The sequence below is a fragment of the Giraffa tippelskirchi genome, chromosome 4 (assembly GCF_054371585.1).
Source record: "Giraffa tippelskirchi isolate mGirTip1 chromosome 4, T2T-mGirTip1v1.2.pri, whole genome shotgun sequence".
Lineage (NCBI taxonomy): Eukaryota > Metazoa > Chordata > Mammalia > Artiodactyla > Giraffidae > Giraffa > Giraffa tippelskirchi.
Window position 1 is genome coordinate 187,693,076 of NC_137278.1, and position 22,507 is coordinate 187,715,582.

General features: G+C 36.8%; 1 protein-coding gene and 1 long non-coding RNA gene across 9 annotated transcripts in view; one reads left to right on the forward strand and one right to left on the reverse strand.

Annotated features, from left to right (window-relative positions):
• The window catches only part of LMO3 (LIM domain only 3), a 322,779-nt gene that overhangs the window by 12,223 nt on the left and 288,049 nt on the right, over positions 1–22,507 (forward strand). The gene's annotated exons all lie outside the window — the stretch shown is intronic.
• LOC145503584 (uncharacterized) overlaps positions 10,015–22,507 on the reverse strand; it is a 31,211-nt gene continuing 18,718 nt past the window's right edge. The window contains exons 4-6 of the long non-coding RNA XR_014051575.1: positions 22,231–22,346; positions 12,059–12,530; positions 10,015–10,254 (exon numbers count right to left, since the gene is read on the reverse strand). This is a non-coding gene — a long non-coding RNA (uncharacterized LOC145503584). The remainder of the gene's footprint in view (positions 10,255–12,058; positions 12,531–22,230; positions 22,347–22,507) is intronic.

Consider the following 22,507-nt stretch of genomic DNA (forward strand, 5'->3'; position numbering starts at 1 on the left):
TACCTTTTAAAGAAGATGAGTGATGTACTCAGTTTGACATTTTAGAAAGGTCATTGGCAAGAGTGTAAAGAATGAATTAGAAATAAGTAAGCAAGACCAAGAAAGGTAAACTTTTGATGTATAGTCAAATGAAATAATCAATAATCAAAAGGATAAGTACTGAGAACCTAAACTTACAGGGTGACAGGCTGGTGAGGGATAGTGAATGGAATTGACAGCTGTGTCAGATGATAAACGAATAGGTCAAGGTGACTGATTTGATGTGGAGTATGGGAAAGGAATCCAGGATGGCATCTGTGTGGCTGATGTTGGCAGTAGATAAATGGTGGTACCATTCACTGAAATAATCCGTCTTTATTAGTAGAGCTCACGTGGGAGGGAAGCAGGGGCTTTAGTGGGTAAAAGAGTTAAGGAAGAATCGTTATTGGACATTCTGTGTTAGATCATCTGAGAGTAATACTGTCAATACAAAATTTGGGAATTTAGGAGAATTCTGGTTGAAAATCATGAGTATATTTTGAATATCTAGTGTGCATCAGATATTTTCAGGCCATGGGAAAACTAAAACTTCACCTTTTAGAGGTTACATTTTAGAAAGGAAGCTTAAGTGTGATGGTTCTTCAGGCAGTGCATTTATTCCTTTTTTTTGCAGCTAATTTAGTGCATTAATTATATTTTTCTTTCATGGCTTTATATTTTTGTTATTAATGTAGATGCCCACAGCATCATAATTTCAGAAATGTAAGTTTCTGGATTTAAAAATCTTAGCCTTGAAATATTTTCTATCTTTTGGAATGGATGTGTAGAAGTTAAATCGCACACACAGACATACAGACAGAATGAACTAAACCTCAAAAGACCTAGCTGTTCATTTATGCTACCTTATTAGCAAAGTGGATTACTGCGTAATATAGTTGGTAACGACAGTGTCATGCCAACTGCTGAAACAAGTTAACTGGACATGTTTCCAGTTCATCGCCATAGTTTGATAGTTTGACAAAATGTCAATTGTGCTGTATAGAATGTTTCATACACCTTTTTCTTAACAAGAAAAAGAAGAACAATGGTTGAGATTTCCACCACCTTAGAAAGTTCTCCATCATATCACTAAAGGTAGACACATTCTGATAGACAATATTCCTAAAATGTTAAGATTCACTAGCACGGATGTTTTGGATTATATCAATCTCAAACTCTCTGTTTCTATTTTAAATTTTTATTGTACATTTCAAATTATCTTCTAGCACCACAGTGGCAAATAGATGGCCACAGATCTTGAAAAAATTACAAATAATATAAGGGGAGGGCCACTAGGTCAAAAGATATTTTTCTGGAGATTCTTGCATTATACCAAGTGATGCCTTAGAGAAAAACAAAGCTGTTTAAAAAGACAGCAGCTGCTATAATGCTGCTTCATTACAGACCCAGTGGAGCAGAAGCAATGCATCCATTTTGCTTTTTCTCCATTGACAATATCAATGAAGCATTAATGGAATTCTTACAGTCTACTGGTAAAGTATAAATTTAGTCTGAATAAATCTTATATTGACTATATTATAATATTATTTTTTAAACTAGAAAAGAAACTCACTGGTTTATTTTTAATATAAAAAGGTTATGTAGGAGATATAGCTTTAGGTTCTCAATAAATAAGTAGTCAATACAGTTTTTGGGGGTTTTTTTACCATTAGGACAACAGGTAGAATTTAAGTCTAAATTAAAACTCTCATTACAAGCTTGTTTCACTGAAATGCCACTTATTATTTCCCCAATTAATAAAGTTCAGGTGCATTGATTATCATTTCTTCTTTGATTTCATTTATTCAATACTCCTTTAACAGACAAAGCCTAGTTTCTGTTTATCTTTTATTTCATTAACAGGATAGGTTGTGCTTTCAAAACAGAAATTATACAAATTACTTAACATTTTGCTTGATTTTAAAAATGAAGTCCAAACTGTGATTCTAGGGCTGTCCATTATACAAAACTTGAGGGGCTAAAAAGGCACCCAGATGTTTAAGTGGATTTGCAAATGGCAAAATGCTGCTTGTTGGATCTGCTTGTAAACCTATTTGCAAATGCAAATCCTCTTTCCAAACAGATCAGAGTTTTTTTTAGGTCCACAAAAATCCTTGAGCAAAGCAAAATGCTGATGGAATGTACATGTGGCACTTCTATGGATTTCTATGCAAATGCTTTTGCATCTTCCTTGTGTAACTTTCAGAGCATGGCAGGAGAAGGTAGAATGCAATGACACTTATTTTTCAGGGGATCTGAAGGTATCCTGCTGCAATTTAGGGAACAGGCAGTGTTATGGTGAATTCAAATATCTCCTTTTTTCTTCATCTTTACAAGAAGTGACTCAGAGCATACTCTACTTCAGCTGTGTTCCCTTCATGCACTAACTTTATTTTACAAAGCAGTTTTCTTTTGTCCACACCTACTGGGACTCCTCTGGCATTCCTTCCCTTTTCATCACAGGCCTTCTAGCAGATCTGTGTCCTGGGTCCAGACCATGAGGGTAGCTCTCCACTGATGCTTGTCAGTTGAGGTCAGTTAACTTATTCAAATTTTTACTTTCCCCTGCCTTATGATAATAACAGCAAACAATTTATAGCACTGTTCACATACTCATTTAATCTTCACTACTACTCCATCATATGCACACAGTTTCCTTTCTGTTACTTTTCTAATCTAACAAATCAATTTACACTTAAAGTTTAATGGTGGAAAGAAAGTAAAGCTGGCTTTTTCCACCTCAAATCTGTCATCTTCTTTTCTTACATTTTATGGTGCCTAGCCTTCTAACCAATATCTACCACACTCTGGATTTGTCCTCTGGAAATCTGTTCCTCTGCATTTTTGCTAAAATGACTGATCTGAACTACAGACCTAACCTTGTCATTATACTGCTTTAATATTACCCTACCACCTATGGAATAAAGGCCTATACTTGGAATGGAATATAAAGTCTACTGTACCTTCACCCATCTCCTTTACTTCCTTTTTCTACTACTTTATTCTTAGGAATTAATGACTTTTTAAAATTTAATCCTTCAGATACAATATTACTTCATGCCTTTTATAAATTTTATTTTTTTATTTAAGTGTAATTGATTTATAATGTGTTAGATTCAGGCATACAGCAAAGTGATTCAGTTATACATATATACATATGGGTGTGTGTTCTTTTTTAGATTCTTTTCCCTTATAAATTATTACAAATTACTGTGTATATTGCCCAGTGCTATACAATAGGTCCTTGTTGTTTTATCTCTTTTATACATAGCAGTGTGTCTATGTTAATCACAAACTTCTCTAATTTATCCCTCCCCTTCTTTCCCCTTTGGTAGTCATACGTTTGTTTTCTGTGTCTATGGGTCTATTTATTTTGTATGTGAGTTTGTCTCTACTTTTTTAGATTATACATATAAGCAACATATAGTGTTTGTCTGTCTCTGTGTGGCTTATTTTATTTAGTATGATAATCTTTAGGTCCATCCTTATTGCTGCAGATGGCATTATTTCATGCTTTTTAATGGCTGTGTAATATTTCATTGGATGTATACCACATCTTCTTTATCCATTCATCTGCTGATGGACATTTAGATTACTTCCATGTCTTGGTTATTGTAAGTAGTGCTGAAGTGAACATTGGATGCACGTATCTTTTCAATGCCCAGGAGTGGAATTGTCAGGTCATATGGTAGGCAGCTCTATTTTTAGTTTTTTAAGGAAACTCCATTCTGCTCTCCATTAGTGGCTATACCAATTAAGTTCTAGCCACAATAGTCAGAGAACAAAAAGAAATAAAAGGAATACAAATTCAAAAACAAGAAGTAAAATTGTCAGTGTTTGCAGATGACATGATACCATACATATAAAATCCTAATGATATTATCACAAAACTACTAGAGCTCATCAACAACTTCAGTAAAGTTGCAGGATACAAAATTAATACACTGAAATCTATTGTATTTCTATACACTAACAATGAAAGAGAAATTAAGGAAACCATCCTGTTTACCATTGCATCAAAAAGAAGAAAATGTGTGTGACTAAACCTACCTATGGAGACAGAAGACCTTACTCCAAAAACTATACGCTGCTGATGCAAACAAATGGAAAGATATACCATGCTCTTGGATTACAAGAATCAATATTGTCAAAATGGTTGCACTACCCAAGGCAATCTACAGATTCACAGATTCAATACAATCCCTGTCAAATTACCAACAGCATTTTTCACAGAATTCAAAAAAAAACTTTAGAATTTGTATGGGAATGCTGAAGACCCCATATAGCCAAAGCAAACTTGAGAAAGGAAAACAGAGTTGGAAGAATCAGGTTCCCTTGCTTCAGACAATACTACAAAGCTACAATAATCAAAACAATGTAACAACAACAAAAAAAACTTATAGATCAATAGAACAGGGTAGGAAGTTCAGAAACAAAACCACACATCTGTGCTCAATTAATCTATGACAAAGGAGGCAAGAATACATAATGGAGAAAAGATAGTTTGTTCAATAAGGGGTGCTAGGAAAACTGGACAACATCATATAAAAAAAATGAAATACCAATGTGTGTGGTAAATGTAATTTATGGATGAGAAACATAAGGATCAAACCTAGGAGTAAATAAGGCATGTTGGGCCAATGAGGTCTTTCCCTATTGCCTTCACCTATGTTAGAAGATCATTTAGTCAGTTTGTAAATAATGGTGAAATTTGACTAAAAGTTGAGACTGTACTTAGCCAGGCCAAGCCACAGTGGGAAAAAAAAAAATTAGAGAACTACCAGTGAGAAAGCTAAGATAGGAGGAGTTTAAAGGTACAGGTTTACATTCAGGTAAGGAAATCTGAGATTGTGTTGATCATGATGCCAAAACAGTGGTTTGTTCAGTCAAAAAAAAATGTCTACTTATTTATAAAAGATCAGTTAAACTGATATTTTACCATAATAAAGAAGAACCAACTAATTGACAAAATTACTTGGTTTTTAATTCCATTGAGAAGCCACCAAGAAGCCAAAGTCTGAGTTTATTTATTTAGGGAGGCAGGTCCAGTTATTCTCTTGTAATGCAGTAATCAACACTATAGCATGAAGGTTTCCAGGGACAGTGGTGAGCATAATAATTGTGGAGATGGCATTTGAACATTATTTAAGAAACAAAGTTGTACAGAGCTTATGATTTGGGGGACGTTTTCCCAGTGATTCAACACAGTAAGAACATTTTCCATCTTTCTTATAAGCCTGAATTGCATATGTCACAATATTTTGGGCCCCAAATAGTAAGTGATTGTGTTCAAAACTTTTAATGCTTTACTCTCATGTGTTTCACCAAATACTGGATGTCTCAGTTCAGTCGCTCAGTTGTGTCCAACTCTTTGCAACACCATGGACTGCAGCACACCAGGCTACCATGTCCATCACCAACACTCAGAGTTTACTTAAACTCACGTCCATTGAGTTGGTGATGCCATCTAACCATCTCATCCTCTGTCCTCCCTTTCTCCTCTTGCCTTCAATCTTTCCCAGCATTCAGGGTCTTTTCCAATTAGGCAGTTCTTTGCATCAGGTGGCTAAAGTATTGGAGTTTCAGCATCAGTCCTTCCAATGAAGATTCAGGACTGATTTCCTTTAGGATTGACTGGTTTGATCTCCCTGCAGTCAAAGGGACCCTCAAGAGTCTTCTCCAACACCACACATCAAAAGCATCAATTCTTTGGTGCTCAGCTTTCTTTATACTCCAACTGTCACATCCATACATGACTACTGGAAAAACCATAGCTTTTTCTAGACAGACCTTTGTCAGCAAAGTAATGTCTCTGTTTTTTAATATGCTGTCTAGGTTGGTTATAACTCTTCCTCCAAGGAGCAAGCATCTTTTAATCTCATGGCTACAGTCAACATCTGCAGTGATTTTAGAGCCCAAGAAAGTAAAGTCTGCCACTGTTTCCATTGTTTCCCCATCTATTTGCCATGAAGTGTTAGGACAAACATCTATTTCTACTTTATTGACTATGCCAAAGCCTTTGACTGTGTGGATCACACAGATATGCAGATGACACCACCCTTATGGCAGAAAGTGAAGAAGAACTAAAGAGCCTCTTGATGAAAGTGAAAGAGGAGAGTGAAAAAGTTGGCTTAAAGCTCAACGTTCAGAAAACTAAGATCATGGCATCTGGTCCCATTACTTCATGGGAAATAGATGGGGAAACAGTGGAAACAGTGTCAGACTTTATTTTGGGGGGCTCAAAAATCACTGCTGATGGTGATTGCAGCCATGAAATTAAAACACGCTTACTCCTTGGAAGGAAGGTTATGGCCAACCTAGATAGCATATTTAAAAGCAGAGACATTACTTTGCCAACAAAAGTCCGTCTAGTCAAGGCTATGGTTTTTCCAGTGGTGATGTATGGATGTGAGAGTTGGACGGTGAAGAAAGCTGAGCGCTGCAGAATTGATGCTTTTGAACTGTGGTATTGGAGAAAACTCTTGAGAGTCCCTTGGACTGCAAGGAGATCCAACCAGTCCATCCTAAAGGAGATCAATCCTGGGTGTTCATTGGAAGGATTGATGTTGAAGCTGAAACTCCAATACTTTGGCCACCTCATGCGAAGAGTTGACTCATTGGAAAAGACCCTGATGCTGGGTAGGATTGGTGGCAGGAGGAGAAGGGGACGACAGAGGATGAGATGGTTGGATAGCATCACTGACCTGATGGACATGGATTTGGGTAGATTCCGGGAGTTGGTGATGGACAGAGAGGCCTGGCGTGCTGCAATTCATGGAGTCACAAAGAGTCAGACATGACTGAGCGACTGAACTGAACTGAACTGATAGGACAAGGTGCCATAATCTTCCTTTTTTGAATGTTGAGTTTTAAGCCAGCTTTTTCACTCTCCTCTTTCACTTTCATCAAGAGACTCTTTAGTTCCTCTTCACTTTCTGCCGTAAGGGTGGTGTCATCTGCATATCTGAGGTTATTGATATTTCTCCCGGCTATCTTGATTCCAGCTTGTGCTTCATCCAGCCTGGCAGTTCACATGATGTACTCTGCATATAAATTAAATAAGCAGGGAGATAATATATATCCTTGATGTACTTCTTTCCCAATTTGGAACCAGTCTGTTGTTCCATGTCTGGTTCTAACTGTCACTTCTTGACCTGCATACAGATTTCTCAGGAGACAGATCAGGTGGTCTGGTATTCCCATCTCTTAAGAATTTTCCACAGTTTGTTGTGATCTGCACAGTCAAAGGCTTTGGTGTAGTCAATAAAGCAGAAGTAGATGTTTTTCTCAAATTCTCTTGCTTTTTGTGTGATCCATCAGATGTTGGCAATTTGATCTCTGGTTCCTCTGCCTTTTCTAAATCCAGCTTGAACATCTGGAAGTCCATGGTTCATGTACTGTTGAAGCCTGGCTTGGAAAATTTTGACCATTAATTTGCTAGCGTGTGAGATAAGTGCAATTGTGTGGTAGTTTGAACATTCTTTGGCATTGCCCTTCTTTGGGGTTGGAATGAAAGCTGACCTTTTTCAGTCCTGTGGCCACTGCTGAGTTTTCCAAATTTGCTGGTATATTGAGTGCAGCACTTTCACAGCATCATCTTTTAGGATTTGAAATAGCTCAACTGAAATTCCATCACCTCCACTAGTTTTTGCCTATGCAAAAAGGCAAAATGGTTGTCTGAAGAGGCCTTACAAATAGCTGAGAAAAGAAGAGAAGTGAAAGGCAAAGGAGAAAAGGAAAGATATACCCATTTGAATGCAGAGTTCCAAAGAATAGCAACAAGAGATCAGAATGCCTTCCTCAGTGATCAGTGCAGAGAAATAGAGGAAAGCAATAGAATGGAAAAGACTAGAGATCTCTTCAAGAAAATTAAAGATACCAAGGGAACATCTCATGTAAAGATGGGCACAATAAAGGCCAGAAATGGTATGGACCTAACAGAAGCAGAAGATATTAAGAGGTGGCAAGGATACACAGAAGAACTATACAAAAAAGATCTTCATGACCCAGATAACCACAATGGTGTGATCATTCACCTAGAGCCAGACATCCTGGAATGAGAAGTCAAGTGGGCCTTAGGAAGCATCACTGTGGACAAATACTGGATGTCTACGTAATAAATTCACATTTTCCAATTTGACCCACATACTAGAGAAAACTTACATGCTTTTATTATCTTTAAGCCTACTTTAAACAATACACTTATGTTTGGAAATGCTAATGTGTTTGGAAAGAACTTCATATTCATAATTCAAATGTGGCTTTCTGTGGATACTTATTTTCAACTTATATCAAAGATAGTAAAGTAAATTCTAGCTGAAATTTGATGACAGATCTAATAACTATAATGCATTTTTTTAGAAAGCATGACCATGGTCAAATATTGTAAGAAGAGTTACTTCTGTTCTTATAAGCATTATGCTAAAGTTTTGACACTCATAAAATTCAGGATTTTTTAGCGATTAAAGTATCATTAAGATTAAGTTATCTCTTCCTCAATGAACTGTAAAGGAAATATCTTGTTTCCCTTAAGGATCCAAGAAATTTAAGTAGACAGCATTTTATAACATGACTTGTGCTAGTTACAATTTTGCCTTTTTTAAAGAAAATTCTAAAAATTGTTTGAGTCTAAGAATGTTTGCTATTTTCACTTTCTTTGAAGCAGCACTAGAGACAATTTTTGAAATCAAAGTTGGTCCATCATGTGGTTTGAGGTGTTAAAAGTAAAATTAATATAAGTGAAAGTTTTAGTGTAATATAACATAGTTAAAAAAAAAACCTTTACCAAAAGTCTTTGTTTCCTTTCTAAGTTGTTCTTAACTCCCCCACATTTAGCTGTAGTCAGTTATATGATAGGAGTCTTAAAGTTCTGAAACTGGGCTAGTAACAACAGAATAATTTCAACTAACATACTAATAGATGTAATTTTTAGGTTATAAACATTTGTATTCCTTTTGTTGTTCCTTGGTTCCTATCTAAAAGTATTTCTAAATCTCCTCTATATTTGTAAATGGTTTCTGCTGTTCAGAAAACACAAAATTATTCAGCAGACATGTGAGAAAGCAAAGGGCAACCCCTTTGTGCTGCAGAAATGGTTCCCAAATGCCTGTTTTAGTGTTTTCTCAATAATTAGAAATATAAATAATGGGCAGAAATAATACTGAGCGTGAATTAACACACATTATGCACAAAAAAGTGTACGCAGTACAATTAGAAGAGTTTTTTTTCTTTTTATTTTTTTAAACAGGTCGAGGCTATACCTCCAAATTCTTCTGGTCAGTTCCTAAAATTCAAACAAAAATCAAGACATAACGATTTTTAAAATCTCACGTATGCATACATGCATGCATTCTCAGTATCTTCAGTTGCATCTGACTCTTTGTGACCCCATGGACTGTAGCCTGTCAGGCTCCTCTGTCCATGGGATTCTCCAGGCAAGAATCCTGGAGTGGGTTGCCATGCCCTGCTCCAGGGAATCTTCTTGACTCAGGGAATCCAGCCCGTGACTCCTACATTGCAGGCAAATTCTTTACCGCTGAACCACCAGGGAAGCCCAATCTCATGTATCAGTATATAGGAATACAATATTACTGAAAGATTCAACTATTAAGTGAAAAATGAATAAAATCGTGCAGTTTACTGCACTGTAAGCCTATCAGTGCAGAGAAACAACTCTGTCAAAGGCTGCTTGATCAATGTTGCAACTACTATAGGAAAATTCTAGAGCAAGCATCATATTTTTAAGTGCAACACCCAAAGATAATGACCATATTTCTTAGCACTAAAAGAAACACACATTTCTCCCAACCCCACCCCAGAGTACTATGTGTTCAAAAACAAAAGGTCAAGAATTAAGTAGTTCAGTAATGCCATTACCTTAAGGATCAGAATTGGACTTACACTTGAGGTCTTGGGTGAAATGAGTTTGACGGATTAGGTTCAGTTACTGGCTGTCAGTGCACTACATAAAAAACACTGCACACGCAGAGCTTAGTGAAACTAGCTGTTTTCTGCACAGGAAAATTCCTTGATAGAGTTAGCATGAAGACAAATGAACTGCTATCCCCCAAGAAAGGTGTCCCTTTAGGTTAGGCTTGAGGTTAGCAATACCAAACAGTAAGAACACTTGACTTCCCATGGCTGACAGACTCATTACCTTTGTAAATATTGAGGCTTAGCTTTGAATCCTGGGATTCTTCTTTGAGTTTCTTGAGAGTGCTAGTAACTAACCAATTACTGAGACAATAAAAAAATTAAAATGGGAAAAGACAAGGGTAGTGTTAGCAAATCTCCTTATTTCTACTATCAGACAAAGTTGTTTGAACTTTCTCCTTTATTATTATATCCTTACTCCTTTCATTCATTCAAAGCATTCTAAATATAACCTTGTTTTTCACAATAATAAGGACCCTCTAAAAACAAAATGTTATTGTTTTTATTAACTGGTAATGAAAACGGAACTTAGAATTAATTTCAGGGTAGTCACGGCAGGATTCAAAACCATATTTGTCAGTGTCTCGAACTAGTGCTTTTTCCCTGACTCATGTCCACATACAAGTATTTCTCTGAAATCTATTTACTTTATGACAGCTATCCATTCAGTCTCATATAAATTGTGTATTTTTCCTTGTGTCTCTTCTCTTATTTTCTTCTTCATCATAGTTTTCATTTACTTCATTTACATGTTCAAACACTAATAGAAGATGTTTAAGCAATTTTTATTTAGAATTCTTAAATATCTAAGGATTCTCAAATATTTTCATCATGTATTATTTAACATTTTAATATTTTTTACTTAATGTATGTCATGGGAAAGATGCTGTGTTATATAAGTAATTAGTCTTTCTTAATTTGCATTTAATGGCTACAAAGAATTCTATGTGTTTGTGCAATAATTTATCCAATCTGTTTAAAAAATTTGTTAATACACACAAAAAGGATTTAAAAAATGCATAGTATCACTACTAAAAATAATACAAAACAGTATTAGTCCCCTTGTTCTTCCCAGAGAGGTTAACTTTTCATGTGCATTTTTCCCAGTGATTCTCTGAGTTTAAAAATATATGTCAGTGGGTATATATACTACTGCACAATGTTGCACACCTCATGTGTCCTCAACCATCTTCTCTGTGGCCAACACCAACCATACACTGTGGCCTCACACTCAGGCGTAAAGAGCTCTGCTGCCCAGCGACATCCAGTTGAAAGTGAAAGTGTTAGTTGCTCAGTCGTGTCCGACTCTGCGGCCCCATGGACTGTAGCCCACCAGGCTCCTCTGTCCATGGAATTCTCCAGGCAAGAATACTGGGGTGGGTTGCCATACCCTTCTCCAAGAGATCTTCCTGACCCAGGGATCGAACCTGGATCAGTGTGGATCTCCCACACTGCAGGTAGATTCTTTACAGTCTGAGCCACCAGGGAAGCAACATCCAGTGTGTTGCATTATAAATATAGAACTCTTCCATCTTAGCCTCTGCTACACAGCCAGGCTAGTCCGTGAATGTCCAGAGATTCTAGTATTTCTTTCACTGGCAAGCATGTAACAGAATTTGGAATCTGGCAACATAAACAATCTTTCCATGGGTGTGTATGCATGTGTGCTAAGTTACTGCAGTCGTGTCTGACTCTCCGAGACCTTATGGACTGTAGTCAGCCAGGCTCCTCTGGCCAGGGAATTCCCCAGGCAAGAATACTGGAGTGGGTTACCATATCTTTGGAAGGGTAGAATTATACAATCTGGAGGTGGGGGAAGCTAATGCCTTATCAGGAAAGCTTCGTCAATGGGAAATGGAAATGCGAGGAAGCCAAGGAATTAAATTCCTTCCCCATGTTCTACTCTGAAGCATGTTACTGTTTATGGCTCATCTGGAAACATTTCCGTTTGCAGCAGATATTTCTTTCAGTCAAATTCACTGTGTCTCCTTGTGTCTACTCATAAAGTAGTAACTATCATCTCTCATTTTCATAAAGACTTATTTCTCTTTTTTCTCACCCTGGCTGCCCTTCATGTCATCTCCAAAATAAAATATCTAATACTTACATCAGAGAACCCAGTCTAATAAGTATGTCTACACATTATTATTGTTGTTCAGTCATTAAGTTGTGTCTGACTCCTTGCGACCCCATGAATTGCAGCTCGCCAGGCTTCCTTCCTTCACTATCTCCCAGAGTTTGCTCAAACTCATGTCCATTGAGTCAGTGATGCCATGCAACCATCTTGTCCTCTGTTGTCCCCTTCTCCTCCTGCCTTCAATCTTTCCCAGCATTAGGATCTTTTCCAGTGAGTCAGCTCTTCATATCAGGTGGCCAAAGTGTTGGAGCTTCAGCTTCAGCATCAGTCCTTCCAATGATTATTCAGGATTGATATCCTTAGGATTGACTGGTTTGATCTCTTTGCTGTCCAAGGGATTCTCAAGAGTCTTCTCCAGCACCAAGTGCTTCGAAAGCATGTATGCATTCAAAAATTAAACAGAACAAATGTTGAACAAAGCAGCTCTGAATCATCCATGGTTCTGACAAGAAATAACAAGGGAAATTAAAAATATCTTGAATTGGTTGAAAGTGAAAACACAACAAATCAAAATTTATGGAACAAAGCTAAATCAATGTTTAGAGGAAAATTTATGGCTTTGAATATTTTACTACAAAAGAAGAAGGCATTAAATCAAGTATCTGAACTTTCAACTTAAGATGAAAAAAAAAAGTAAGACAATAGAAGAAAAGATATAAAACAATTATAACAATAACTAACAAAATGGGAAATACAAAAACAATAAAAATCAATGGGCTCCAAAGCTGTATCTTTGCAGTAATCAATAAAATTTGCAAATCTTTAACTACAGTTATCAAGATTAAAAAAAAAAAAGGTTACCAATGTGAGGTGTGAAAGGTAGAATTTCACAACAGATCCAACAGAAATCTAAAAAAACTTAAGGTAATATTATGAACAATTCTAACAACAAATTTAGCAATGTAGATAAAATCCATTTCTAGAAAGGCATTAATTACCCATTGACACAGAAAAAATAGAACATTTTAATAGATATATATAAAGTAAAAAAACTATTGAATAAATACATTCTTAGGAAGAACCTAGACCAAGATGACTTAACTGGTGAATTCTATCAAACATTTAAGAAAGAAATTGTAACAGTCATACATAAACTTTTTCAAACAACAGAGATGGAAACATATGCCAAAACATTTTAAGGGGCAGGTATTATCTTGATACCAAAGATGGACAAAAATATTGGGATAAAAGTGCCTTACCATGTCTCTTATAAGCATAGATGCAAAAATGTTTAACAAAATAATACCAAATTAAATTCAACAATAAATCCAAGAAATGAGATAAAATGAAATATTGAAAAATAATCACTTCAGGGCAGATAGATGGGGAAACAGTGGAAACAGTGGCTGACTTTATATTTTTGGGCTCCAAAATCACTGCAGATGGTGACTGCAGCCATAAAATTAAAAGACGCTTACTCCTTGGAAGGAAAGTTATGACCAACCTAGACAGCATATTAAAAAGCAGAGACATTATTTTGCCAACAAAGGTCTGTCTAGTCAAGGCTATGGTTTTTCCAGTGGTCATGTATGTATGTGAGAGTTAGGACTATAAAGAAAGCTGAGTGCCGAAGAATTGATACTTTTGAACTGTGGTGTTGGAGAAGACTCTTAAGAGTCCCTTGGACTGCAAGGAAATCCAACCAGCCCATTATAAAGGAGATCAGTCCTGGGTGGTCATTGGTAGGACTGATGTTGAAGGTGAAACTCCAATGCTTTGGTCACCTGATGCGAAGAGCTGACTCATTTGAAAAGACCCTGATGCTGGGAAAGATTGAGAGCAGGAGGAGAAGGGGACAACAGAGGATGAGATGGTTGGATGGCATCACCAACTCAATGGACATGGGTTTGGGTGGACTGTGGGAGTTGTTGATGGACAGGGAGGCCTGGCGTGCTGTGGTTCATGGGGTCGCAATGAGTCAGACACCTGTGAGCGACTGAACTGAACTGAATCACACCAAAGAAAAAATTAAAAAGGAATATATGGGACATATAGAAAACAATAGGATACATTTAAACCCAATCATCTCAATAATCACATTAAATATACAAGATATGAATATCCCAATTAAAAGGTAAAGATTTTCAGACTAGACTAAAAAATAATACAGACCCAACTACATATTGTTTATAAGAAACATAACTTTAGTTATTTACACAGATCATTCAAACAAAGGGATGGATGTATTGGTGACATAAAAACAATGATTTTAAGAGTTGATGAGTTGGTATGCCTATATTGCTTCCCTAGTGGCTCAGATGGTTAAGAATCTGCCTGCAATGTGGGAGACCTGGGTTCAATCCCGAGGTTGGGAAGATCCCCTGGAGAAGCGGATGACAGCCCATTCCAGTATTCTTGCCTGGAGAATCCCATGGACAGAGAAGCCTGGTGTGCTAAGGGTTGGAAAAGACTGAGCAACTAACACACACACACATACACACGCCTATATTAGGGCTTCCCTGGTGGTTTAGTGGTAAAGAATCTCTCTGCCAACATAGGAGATGCAGGTTTGATCACTGGTCTGGGAGGGTCCCCATAGAAGGAAATGGCAAGCCACTCCAGTATTCTTGCTGGGAAATTCCATGGACAGAGAAGCCTAGCGGGCTACAGTCAGTCCAATGGACTGACTCTACAGTCCATTGCAGAGTCAGACATGACTTAGCGACTGAACAACAATGACTATATTAATATAAAATTATCTTCAAAAACAGGAATACTAGGAAAGGTAAAAGGTGATGTCAAAATGAAAATAGGGTCATTCATCTGAAAGATTAGCAATTCTAAAAGGTTTAGCTTAATAATGAAACTTCAAAATATGCAAAGCAGACATCAACAGATTGAAGACAACAGTAACCAAATTCATGATTACAACTGGAGATTTTACAAAAAAAAGTAAGCACCCCAAAAAGCAATTAAATATGTAGATTTGATCCCATCATTCAGCCAATTGATATTTACATATCATTTATATAGTGCTGTATCCAACATTTGAAGAATATCTTTGCCAAGTGTCCATGAAACATTAATCAAGATAGATCATATGCTGAACCATAAAATAATTCAATATTATTTAATAAATACTAAATATTATATATTTTATAAATATATATCATTATAAATATAAGTAGTATTTAAAATATTTTAAATAATACTTAAGAATTAAAAGCATATAGTTTGTACTCTAATCAAAAAAGGACTTAATTAAAAATTAGTAAAAATTAGTAACAAAAATACTGTAAAGAAAAGCCTTAATATTTGGCAATTAAGCAAAAAGTTAAATAACAATAGGTAAAGGAAAAAATTACCAAGTGAAATTATATAGAACTTAATTTTTTTTCTTTGTGGTAAAATATACATAATGTTAAATGTACAACTTTGTTTTTTCAGTGTACAAACCAGTAGCATTAAGTACACGTGAAATAGCTTTTGATGCACAGTTTTATTTTGATGAAATTCACTTTATTTTTCTTCTTGTTGCTTTTGCTGTTACATTTTAAAAATCATTGATAAATCCAAGGTCATAAAAGTTGCCTTTATGTTTTCTTTTAAGAGTTTTGTCATTTTAGCCCGTAAATTTAAGTCTTTTATCAATTTTGAATTAATTTTTGTGTATGGCATAAGGGACGGGTCTAATTTCATTCACTTCATGTAGATATCCATTTTTCCTGTATCGTTTATTGAGGGGGCTCTTTTTTCCACATTGAATGATCATGACATCTTTGTTGAAAGTAATTAACCATGTACATGAAGGCATATTTCTGGACTTCTAATTTTATTCCATTGGTCTATATGTCTCTCGTTACGCTAGTACCAGAATGTCTTGATTACTGTAGCATTTTTAGTAGACTTAAAGTCTATTTCTATGACTAAAGTCATAAAAATGTATTCTGCTCAGCTCCCTTTCAGTTAGTATTACCATGAAATATCTTTTTCCATCTTTTGTTTTTCATCTTATTTTGGTGTTTTGTAATTACATACAGAATATATATGTATCAAAATGGCATATATGTGGGTCATTTTTTCATTCTACCAATTTCTGCCTTTTGATTGAAGATTTTAATCTATCGACATTTTTAATAATTACTAAGAGAGGACTTACTTCTGCCTTTTAGCTATTTATCTTCTGTATGTCTGATGTTTTTGTTTCTCAATTCTTCCATCCCTGCCTTCTTTTTGTATTTGATTATTATTTTTTTTGTAGTAGATAATTTTGGTGTCCTTATTCTTTCCTTTTCTGTATATTTTATAGTTAACTTCTTTAATGTTAGTGTGTTACAGTGTGTTACAATCAACATCTTAAACTTGTAACAATCTAATTTGAACAGTACAAAGTTAGTTTCAATAGAATGCAAACTCTCAGCTCTTTTATTAACACGTCTTATACCTTCTCCCTTTATATTACTAGTGTCACAGATTATATCTTTATACATAGTGTGCCTGCTAATATAGGTTTATAATTATTATTTTATGCATTCATATTATTAAAAATAAGTTGCAAACCAAAATGCAATAATACTGACTTTCATATTTACCTGTACAGTTAGTTTTACCAGTGTCCTTCATTTTCTCCTATGGTTTCAGACTACTTTCTACTGTCCTTTCCTTTTAGTCTGATGGACTGCCTGCACACTTCTTGTAGGGCAAGTCTATTAGTAACAAACCCTTTCAGGTTTTGTTAATTCTGGAAATGTTTTAATTTCTCCCTCACTCCTGAAGGATAGTTTTGTAGATATAGAGTTATTTATTGGTTGACAGGTTTTTTTTTCTTTCAAGATTTTAAATATGTCAGCACATTGCCTTCTGACCTCCATGTTTGCTGATGAAAAATTACTTATTAATTTAATTGAGTCTTCACATGAGGCTCAGTGGTAAAGAACCCACTTGACAATGCAGAAGATGTGGATTCAATCCCTGGGTCTGGAAGATCTCCTGGAGAAGGGAATGGCAATCCACTCTAGTATTCCTGCCTGGGAAATCCCATGGACAGAGGAGCCTGGCAGGCTACAGTCCATGGGGTCACAAAGAGCAGGACACGACTTAATGACTAAACCACCACCAATCTTATTGAGGATCCTTGTGTAATATTCGTCACTTTTCCCTTGCTACTTTCTTGATTTGCTTTTATCTTTAGCGTTCCACACTTGACTATAATGTGTTGCAGCACAGCTCTCCTTGAGTTTATCCTGTGTGAAGTTCATTGAGTTTCTTGGATGTATAATTTTTTATAAAAGTTGGGGCCATTAATTCTGAACAACTATTTCAGCTGCTTTCTATCTCTTCTGGAACTCCCATCATGCATATGTTAGTACATGAGTGGAAAAGGCAATGGCATCCCACTCCAGTACTCTTGCCTGGAAAATCCCATGGATGGAGGAGCCTGGTAGGCTTCAGTCCATGGGGTCTCGAAGAGTTGGACACGACTGAGCGACTTCACTTTCACTTTTCACTTTCATGTATTGGAGAAGGAAATGGCATCCCACTCCAGTGTTCTTGCCTGGAGAATCCCAGGGACAGAGGAGCCCAGTAGGCTGCCATCTCTGGGGTCACACAGAGTCGGACACAACTGAAGCGACTCAGCAGCAGCAGCAGCAGCAGTACGTGAGACAGTATCTCACAGGTCCCTTGGGCTCTGTTCATTTTTCTTTATTCTTTTTTCTTTCTGATCCTCATACTGGACCAATACAATGGTCTTATCTTTATACTCACTGATTCTTTCTTTTTCCTGCTCAAATCTGCCATTGAACTCTGCTAGTGAATCATTCCACTATGGTACTATTTACCTCCAGAGTTTGTTTTGTTCCTTTAAAATTTTTTTTCTAATTGACATTACATATTTATTCAACACTTTACACATACATTTTGGACAAAATTATTTACAGTAACCAAAATATGAAAATGATCAAAATAACCATCAATGGATGAGTGGATAAAATTGCAGCATATGTATAAAATAGAATATTATTCATCATACAAAGGAATAAAATGCTGCTACTGATATTCATTTGGGTGAACCTTTAAAACATTGTGCCAAGTAAAAGAAACCAGACATAAAAGATCACATTTTATATGATTCCATTTATATGAAATATCCAGAATAGGCAAGTCCATGGAAACAGAAAGCAGGTTAGTGGTTACCATTGAGGGGTGGAGTTTGTAATGAGGAGTAACTACTTAATGAATACAAGGTGTTCTTTTGGAGTAATGAAAAGTTTTGGACCTAGAAAGGGGATAATTGCACAACATTACGAATTCACCAAATGCAATTGAATGTACACTTTAAAGTGGTCAATTGTATGTTATGTGGCTTTTACCTCAATTTAAAAAAAGTATTAAAAATCCAAAACATACTATTGAACTTAAGGAGATGAACATAACCCAAAATGGCGGAATACATGGTCTTTTTAGGCAAGCATGGAACATTTACCAAAACTGACCATATGCTGGGCCGTAAAGCAAGCCCACAGTAAGTTAAACTAGAAACCAGATTTTAAAGGACCAACAAAATAGACTTAAAATTAATCTATTCAGTTTTAAATTAAAAACTTCGATATAAAATGTCATAATCTTTTATGGGTGTTTCACAATCTTATATGCCTGATTCACACCAAATTTTTCACCATTTCCCGAATCCTCCATAACTTTTTTTTGTTCCAGATCTTTACCTATTTACAAATCTTATTTCCCCTGTGTGTGTCCTACCCTACCTTTCTGCTTCATGAATTTACCCTGTGTTTAAGAAAAGATCATCTTTTGTGAAGTCTTTGCTGGCATCTCCTGGGAGAATTTGACATTCTCATGCCTATATTTTCTCAACATTTTCTTCATTTCTTATCATAATATTTATGGCATATTACAATAATTTCTGTGTTTGTCTCTTTTCTTAATAATTCTTTGCCTTAGGGTTTTTCTTATTTACCTTTGTTCTCCACTGTAATTGACAATAAATAGACATTAAATTGATGCCTTCAAACTATGGTGCTAGAGAAAACTCCTAAGAATCCCTTGGACAGCAAGGACATCAAACCAGTCACTCTTAAGGGAAATCAACCTTCAACACTCAGAAGGACTAATGCTGAAGCTGAAACTCCAGTATTTTGCTCATCTGATGTGAACAGCTGACACATTGGAAAAAGTCCCTGATGCTGGGAAAGATTGAGGGCAGAAGGAGAAGAGGGCATCAGAGGATGAGATGGCTGGATGGCATCATCAGTACAACAAATCAGTCAGTCCCAAAGGAAATCAACCCTGAATAATCATTGGAAGGACCAATGCTGAAGCTGCAATACTTTGGCCTCCTGATGTGAAGAACCAACTCGTTAGAAAAGACTCTGATGCTGGGAAGGATTGAGGGCAAGAGGAGAAGGGGGCAACAGAGGATGAGATGGTTGGATGGCATCACCAACTCAACGGTCATGAGTTTGAGCAAACTCTGGTAGAGAGAGGAGGACAGAGGAGCCTGGTGTGCTGCAGTTATGGAGTCGCAAAGAGTTGGACACAACTTAGTGACTAAACAACAAACATTATAGACTCATTTATTTTATACTTCTTGACCCTAGAATATACCTCTGTATTCCTAGCATTTAGAGTAGTATCTGGATTGTGATAGGCATTCAAAAAGTATGATTTTTTAAATTGTGAATGAATGAATGAAAATTCTGCATATATGCTTTTTTGCTATATAAGAAAACTGAAGAACTAGTAGAGTAATTCAAGAGACTGTAACTTTAATTACAAAAAAGAAGAAATCAAGGTGATTATTACAAAGTCATCTAGATAAATTTTCTAGCTAGTAATACCAACCAGTACTTAGTGGTTTTTAATTTGTTTAAATTTTTATTAAAAATTTGATGTAATTAATTTAATAAAGTCTGTTGCTCTTTTTTTTTTTTCTTTTCATCAGGTTTAAAAATTGAAATAGCATCATGACTTCTAAATTAGTGCTAGTTACCTGCTCAAAATATTTGAATTTAGTGCTGTGGTATAAAGGTGAGAATGAAGATGGAAGGATATCTAACTAGAAACTGACACTTGTTTAGTCCTCATGAATGGAGTCACTTGTGTGATCTTCTTCAGCACCAGACTTTACTGGGGAGTAGCTGCAGGATAAACACTTCTAGAGGAGTAAGGAAATAGAAACTTCCTTTAGAAGTACACTCTGTATTTAGTTGCAAAAACTGCAGTCAATAGCAAAGGACAAGTCTACTGACAGAGATAAAGAATTGGGAAGGCTGATGGAATCTATCATAACTCAGTATCCAGGGTGGATAAATATTGTTCATGAAAGAATGAGGGTTTCAAATGTACTTGATCAAAGAGGAATAGAGTATGATGTTTTGCTGGTTATGAACAATGCATATCACACATTTTTGTGTTCCTCTAATCAATTTACTGAATAAGCCATATAATTCTTGCTTTGAAATTGAGCCCAGAATAGAAAAAGGCTCTCCAACAGGGTCAAGCTGCCTTACCATTCCAGCTTTATGATCTAGCAGATACTAATGATGCTCAAAATGCTGGCAATAAATAAAAACTTATAGGGAGCATCTGGAAGGCCCCAAAAGAAAAATCGTAATGCTAAGATACTGTAACAAAGTTGTAATTTCCTTTGATTATAAATGCCCTCTTTTTTTGAAGCAGCTTCTGGCTTCTAGTGGGCTTTTTAAAGGATTAATCATGAAACACTTAGTGACTTGAGCTCTTCATCAAGAATGAGATGAGAGGGGCTTCCCTGGTGGCTCAGTGGTGAAGAGTCTGTCAATGCAGAAGACATAGGTTCGAGCCCTGATCCAGGAGGATTCCACATCTGCTGAGCAGCTGGGTCCATGCACCACAACTGTTGAGCCTATGCTCTAGAACTCAGGAGCCCCAACTACTGAGTCTGTGCATTGCAGCTACTAACACACGCACACCTCGAGCCCATGCTCCACAATAAGAAAAGTCAGAGCAGAGAGATGTCCACGCCCTGCAGCTGGAGAGTGGCTCCCACTTGCCACAACTAGAGGAAGCACTGCGATTGAATTGAACAGAGGGTGTATATTAAAACAAAAGAATTAGATCAGAAAGTCAAAGGGCAGATGTGGTGAGGTCTTTTGTTTAGGAGAGATTGGCAGTATATTTCTATTTATGGCACAAAGTTGCTTCATTTTTAAATTTATGCCAAATTATAAACTTTTCTGAGATTTAAATTCAGCATGACTGGTAAAGAACCCGCCTGCCAGTGCAGGAGACATAAGGGATGTGGGTTTGATCCCTGGATCAGGAAGTTCCCCTGGAGGAGGGCATGGCAATCCACTCCAGATTCTCCTAGGAAATCTCATGGACAGAGAAGCCTGTTGGCTACAGTTCGTGGGCTTGAAAAGAGTTGGACACAACTGAAAGGACTTAGCATGCATGCATGCATAGAGGTGAAAATAGATGCTGAGTACCAGGAGGAATGGCTGGCTAGTGCTGGACTTGGGATTTTTCCCAATAGGATCCATTTCTCATCCTCTCCTCACAGAAAGGCTTGTTGTAGTTGTTCAGTTGCTCAGCTGTGTCCAACTCTTTGTGATCTCATGGACTGCAGCATGCTAGGCTTCCCTGCCCTTCATCAACTCCCAGAGCTTGCTCAAACTCATGTCCACTGAGTCAGTGGTGCCATCCAACCATTTCATCCTCTGTTGTCCTCTTCTCCTCCTGCCTTCAGTCTTTCCTAGCATCAAGGTCTTTTCCAATGAGTTGGCTTTTTGCATCAGGTGGCCAAAGTATTGGAGCTTCAGCTCCAGCATCAGCCCTTCCAATGAATATTCAGGGTTGATCTCCTTTAGGACTGACTGGTTGGATCGCCTTGCTGTCCAAGGGACTCACAAGAGTCATCTCCAGCTCCACAGTTCAAAAGCATCAATTCTTCAGCAGTCAGCTTTCTTTATGGTCCAACTGTCACACCCATACATGACTACTGGAAAACCATAGCTTTGACTAGATGGACCTTCATTACCAAAATGATATCTCTGCTTTTTAATATGCTGTCTAGGTTGGTCATAGCTTTTCTTCCAAGGAGCAAGTATCTTTTAATTTCATGGCTGCAGTCACCATCAGCAGTGCTTTTGGAGCACAAGAAAATAAAGTCTGTCACTGTTTTCATTGTTTCCCCACCTACTTGCCTTGAAGTGATGGGACCGGATGCCATGATCTTAGTTTTTTGAATGTTATTTCCTGGGAGTCCACATTAACTGGGTTCTAGTTCAGCCAGTGGGTGTCCCTGGCAGGATATTGGTAACTGGAAGGAAAGAAAAGGCAAAGATTTTCTCATTTCTCTCTACAGTGTTATTTCTGGCAGCAGCTGCACTTCCTTAGCAACTTCTACTCTTATTAGATATTCCCACCGATGGAGCATTTGTAGGTAGAACTGGTCCCTAAGCTGTGACAACACATCCTCCC